The following is a 6,019-nucleotide window of genomic DNA, read 5'->3' as shown; positions in this document are numbered from 1 at the left end:
TTGTATATGAATGTGGCTTTTATTTAAAAATATTGACATGCAGGGTGACACACCTACAGGGTGTCAACCAAGCCCTAACTTCTACTGGTGACCTTTTAGAGCGTTGGTGTCTTGGGAAAAGTTGTTAAGCTACTTATTCCAAAAAAAATGACATGGTTGGAAGACAGGGTGGCACATCCACAGGGTGTCAACCCATTTCTCGTTTCTATTTAAGACCTTTTTGATCACTGTAAAGTGGGCGAAAAAGGGCACAAATCGCAAATTAGGCCTGCCACGCAAAAGGAGGCTGAAAAAAAATTGTCAAAAGTAATTTTTTACATATTTTTTTTTGGGGAATCGATTACACATGATTAAAAACATGGTAAAAAAGTTAATATGCTAGTTTGGAAACTTTCCAATAAGTTGTATTTTTTTCTGTAAATTGCTCTATAAAATAAAAGGAAGCTGAATAATGGACTTTTGTTTTGTAAAAATGTTCAGGACATTGGAGCAATCTCTACAAAATCGGCCAATTTGGCTCAAACTTTGTGGAGGCCTTCCCTATCACCAAAGAAGCCATTTTGTGTTATTGTTTCACCCATACAAATATCCGCACAATTTTAGCAGCTGTTCATACAAAAATGGTACGCAAATATTAAAAAATCTGTAACTTTTCAAGATTTTTTTATTGATTTGGTGTCTTGAGCAAAGTTGTAGGTATTGATGAAGACTATTCGTAAAAAATAAAAACATGGAAAAAAATTGGTGATTTTTTAATTAACTTTTTTAACCAAAAATCTGTTTCCCAAAATCCGCATTTTTTTATTTTTGATTTTTTTATATAATGTATGACAAAACCCCGCATGTTTTAAGCCATTTTGAAGTTTGGATCAAAATTTTTCGACGAGTTATAATTTTTTTAAATAGTGATTTTTGTAAAAAAAAACATCTTGTACATAATTTTTTTACCTAATTTTTTATGTAAAATTAAATTTGCAAGGTCGGAAACTGTTTTTAATCATGCGCAATCGATTCCCCAAGAAATTTTAAGTGAAAAACTGACTTTTTACATTATTTTGTTCCTTTTAAGATTTGTGCCCTTTTTCGCCAGTGATCAAAAATGTCTTAAATAGAAACGAGAAATGGGTTGACACCCTGTGGATGTGCCACCCTGTCTTCCAACCATGTCATTTTTTTTGGAATAAGTAGCTTAACAACTTTTCCCAAGACACCAACGCTCTAAAAGGTCACCAGTAGAAGTTAGGGCTTGGTTGACACCCTGTAGGTGTGTCACCCTGCATGTCAATATTTTTAAATAAAAGCCACATTCATATACAACAACTTTTCCTAAGACACCATTTTGCTAGGTTGCTTCCGTACTACGTTAAAAAATAAGATTTCGAAATATCTACCGAAGTACTGGCAGTGTTGGCAAGAAATATAATTTTCAGCACTTATTTTGAAATGCCTCCTTTAAAAATTCTGTATCTTTATCCAGAAGCAAGATAGAACCATACTTTCTTCGGGAAATTTTTTGAGGACATTCAGGGCTATACTTCTACGGTGTTAGTTTTTAAATTGAGTGAAAAATGAAAATGATAAAAATGAAAATGTTAAAAAGAGGGTTTTCCTATACAAATTTCCATACAAATTTGAATCGCTTTGCGGAAAGCCGGGTCAAACCCAATCGCTCCCAAATTTTGGGGGGTTGTTTGGGGGCCCAAATGGGACCGGAAAATGCCTGTTCTGAAAAATCGATCATGTCGAGCCACCCTAATGGGTATCAAACGAAGCGAAATTTCGCATGTTTCATACATACATTCAAATTGTGTATGCTTCATATCATAAAAAATTTTGCGTCGTTTGACACCCATATTCACTATTTATAAAATTTGAGTATTTTCAAAAAAATACGGTATTTTGGGAAAATTTGATTTTTTTACAAAAAAGCTTGAATAAAGTGAAAACGCATACAAAATTTCGCTTAGCTTAACACCCAAATTGCATATTTTGAAAATTTGAGAATTTTCGAAAAAAAAACGATAATTTGTGATATTTTTTAGAATTTCAAAAAAACTTTATTATTGTGAAAAAGCAAACAAAATTTCGATTCGTTTGATACCCATATAGCATATTTTGAAAGTTTGAGTATTTTCGAAAAAACGGTATTTTGTTAACAATTGGTGCCAACAAAGCTGAATTTTGCCTGGATTTTCAAATTTACAAAATACCGTTGAAAAAAAAATACGATTTTTTATAACTCTCATATGGGTGTCAAAAACGAAGCCAAAATTTAACAACGGCAAAGTATTTTTTGTAAATTAAATTTTCTCATTTTATCGAAATATCGTGTTATTGTTGTAAATACTCAATTTTTGATTATTTGCACATATGGGTGTCAAACGAAAGCAAATTGTTCTTGAAGTTCGGAAAAATGATTTTTTTTATGAAACTGTACCATTTTCACAAAAAAAAGTATTTTTTTTTCAAAATACTCAAATTTGCCATTGATGAGTTAAACGAAGCGCAATTTTAGAAGATTTTTAACAATGGTTTTACACTAAACAACAAAATTAAAAAAAAAATATAAATCACTTAACTTTACTAATTTGTAAATTTGCAAATTAATATTTTGAAAAATGATAATAAAAATGGCATTGGTTGTGATTTAATTCGTTCTAAAAACAGTCATTTTGATAAATTTTCGTAAACCGTCGACTCTGCTTTATCGCCGATGAAATAATCGCTGACGATGACGATACTTTTATCGCTGTCGTCAAACTTGCTGCTTTTGATTTCGCTGCTTCTGTGGGTGGGATCGGGGTGGTTTGGGACCTTGAGGAACCTCCTCCTCTCCTGTTCCTCTCCTGGGGGATTTAAAACCGGACCATCGCAATCACGCACATCCTCCGCGACGGTTCAGATCACTCGCGCACTTTCTTCCTTCCTTTCTTGCTTGCTATTTCTCCCATTCGAACGCGCGTGTGTTTGGAATATCACAAATAGGTTTCCACTTGTCAAAGTGTTCATTTTTTATGTTTTAGCTTGATTCTTCGCTTTATTTAAAGTTCCACTGTTTAGAGTTTAAAAAAATGTGTCTTTTCGTGTGTGATTTGCGCGCGCACTTATTTCTTCCTCAACTCTGGAGAGACAACGCAGTAAAGATTAAAATTCAACGAAACGTACGAAAAACTAAATGGAAAATGGCATTTTTTAAAAGTTACTTGAACTACGTAATACTTGGCAATTTGTGTCTTAATGGTTTTTGTTTCTCATTTTCTCATTTCTTAGTTTTGTTTTTAATTAAAAAAATGATACTCTGCTTTCAGTCGACGCGCGGTTTTCACACACTCGCACACAGATGTTGGTCTTTGGAAAAGTTTGTTCACACACACACACGTAACTTCCGTAATTGTCTGTTGTGTTGTGGCAGTTGCGGCAGTAGCTTCTTCAGCACTCTGTTTTGTAGGTTTTTCGAAAGCACTTGACGACGACGCGCTCTGCCGGCGCGGCCACACCCCGTCCAGCAGGGCGCAAATCCGAGAGCGATCCGAGTTTCCGTCCCCCATTTTAGAGAATCGCGCACAATTTTTTTTTGTCTCTGTATTTTAGCTGCTTGTTTTGTTGGCAAACACAAAGAAACTAAAAAGTAGAAAACGGTGCATTGATATATTTTGAATTGTCTGTTGGTTTAAGGGTTTAAGGTTCATCATTGTAACTAACGGCAGCACTTTTTTTCTTCAATTTAATTTCTTCTCCCCTTTCAATTGTTTAGGTTTTTCTTCTTTATACTTTATGTTAACGTAGAAAATGAAGTTTTGTTTAGGTGAACCTTCTCGAATATATCTGTGTTTTACTTTACTTTACTTTCTCTTCAATAATATTTCAACAAGACATAATTGTTGTGTTTGCTTGTTAAAAGAGCACACTCTTAACGGTTATGTTAAATATTTTATATATATATATTAAATTTTCAAAATTTATCTCTTCCGCGTGTGTCTTACCAATCGTCTCGATTTTCAATCTTAACCCTATGAATCGTCTTCCTTCTTTTTCCTCTTCTAGCCTAACTAGCGTTTGTAACTCTGCCTTTTTTCTGTTGTTGTTTTCTCTGCAGCATCACTAATGATAGGTATTCATATTTTATAGAAGTTATCGTAGTTGTAGTAGTAGTAGTAGCAGTTGCTTAGTAAATCGTTCATGTGGTTAAAAGTGGATGCGACGCGCCAGTGCTGTAGACTCCGTTGAGAATCCTGACTGCTGCTGGTGATGGAGTGTCCTGCAAGTGACGGATGCATCGAAAAGTTTATTTCTTAACGATACGTGTGGAAAAAGAGAGATAGAAAAACAAAGTTTAGTTAAAGTATTCTGGCAAGGCATGCAAGCTTCTTTGGATTTTTTCTCCAGCTTCGAACTTTCCCACTGAGAATTTTGGCTCGAGCCTCGACTCGATTCAGGCTCGATCTCGAGCCAGATCGACTCGAGGCTCGAGCCAAAATTCTCAGCGGGTTATAAACTTGGCAGGGTTGCCAAATCTTAAAATTTTATATATTTTATTAATTTTTTTATATTATCGAAAAAAATGTTAAAACACTCACTAAATAAAATGTATAGCTAGACTCTGTCATTAAGGTGGAATCAGCACCAAATTGTTTAGGTCTCTTTTAAGATCAATTTAACTAAAAATCACTTCCTAACTTTTCTTCATAACGATTTCACGTACGGTTCATCAAAACATTTTATAATTTTGTAATATTCCAATGTACAGTACAGCAAAAAAAAAAATTCGAGATAAAAAAAATCGTCGATTCTTAGATATTTTGAAAACTTATGATTGCAAAACAACTGGACTGGTAAAAAATGCATTTTAAAAAACTTTTTTCATTGACATTTTGAATGTATGGCTTGTAATCTAAATTTTTAAACTTTTTTATATTTTTGCCCTCCCCCCCCCCCCTCGACTTTGGTGAGAGTCGAGGGACATTTAACTTCAAAAAATATTTGCAACGGCCTAACTTTTTAGCAAATAATCTTTGAAAAATTGTGTCTTCGAGAAAGTTTTTCCAAATTAAATGAAAAAATTGTAGTTATTGCACATTTTGAAGATTTTTCCCATACCAACTTCAAGGGCTTAGAGGGAGAGATTCCCGTGGTCAGAAGGAGCACAAATTTGGAATTTAGCCTAGTGATGGGTCAATCTTTGATTTCAGAGGGTAGCCCCGAGTAAGCCCGGTATTGGACCACCCTAGTGGCCACGCTGTTGCTCTGCATGTTTAATCATGATTTCGGGCGTCCATCTTGTGGAGAAATAAGTGCTTTTCGGCCTCTTCAGTCGATCGCGAGAAGCTTTTCGCGCGGTTGATAAGCATGTTTCGTAACGTTTTTGAGATGTTTTAGTTATGTTCTCTTTATATAGTATTCGATATAAACGGGCCGAATTTTGTTGAGTCGTATTGTTTGATTGAGTCCTACCTATATTATCGAAGATCGGAAGGTACGCCGAAGAATATGTTTGAGGGCTTATAATATCAAACCGTTTTAATAGATGAAGTCCTTCCCACATCATCGCTGATCGGAAGGCACGCCGACGATGACTTTCTGGATAATCGCGATCGAATTAATCTTAAATTTGAATCTTTATATACTTTGTCGGAGATGCAGTCGATTGGGCGGTCTCTATCACTCAAGTGTCGGACTAACATTCCCATCCATTTCCCAGTGACTCTACCTCTGGTCGTAGCCGGCGCCGGTATTGATCAGCATGGCCTTTGAAAAGTTGCAAAACGAGGATATCATCTTCCACGGCTCGTAGATGTAACTTCTTGAGGTCTTAACGGAGTAGCAACTACAAACTTTGGACGCCACATAAATGTATGTAATGAAATAATGTGTTATTTTGTAACCCCTTTACTTCGACGAACTCAACCGGCGGCATGCCTTCCGATCAATGTTGATATAGTAAGGACTGATATTATCATTGCTAGCAAGAAAACGGACCGCCGAAATACACGATCGATCCTGCGAAGCAACCGCGTTGCCC

The 6,019-nt window shown here is 35.4% G+C and overlaps 1 protein-coding gene across 1 annotated transcript in view; it reads right to left on the bottom strand.

Moving 5' to 3' along the window:
• Positions 1 to 3,369: 3,369 nt before the first annotated feature.
• LOC120424005 (YTH domain-containing family protein 3-like) overlaps positions 3,370 to 6,019 on the bottom strand; it is a 29,585-nt gene continuing 26,935 nt past the window's right edge. Inside the window, exon 7 of the mRNA XM_039588016.2 lies at positions 3,370 to 4,291. The gene's annotated coding sequence lies outside the window, so the exon portion shown is untranslated. The remainder of the gene's footprint in view (positions 4,292 to 6,019) is intronic.

The sequence above is a fragment of the Culex pipiens genome, chromosome 3 (assembly GCF_016801865.2).
Source record: "Culex pipiens pallens isolate TS chromosome 3, TS_CPP_V2, whole genome shotgun sequence".
In the NCBI taxonomy this organism is placed as follows: Eukaryota; Metazoa; Arthropoda; class Insecta; order Diptera; family Culicidae; genus Culex; species Culex pipiens.
The sequence above is the reverse complement of the archived record's forward strand: the minus strand, read 5'-3'. Positions and strand labels throughout refer to the sequence as shown.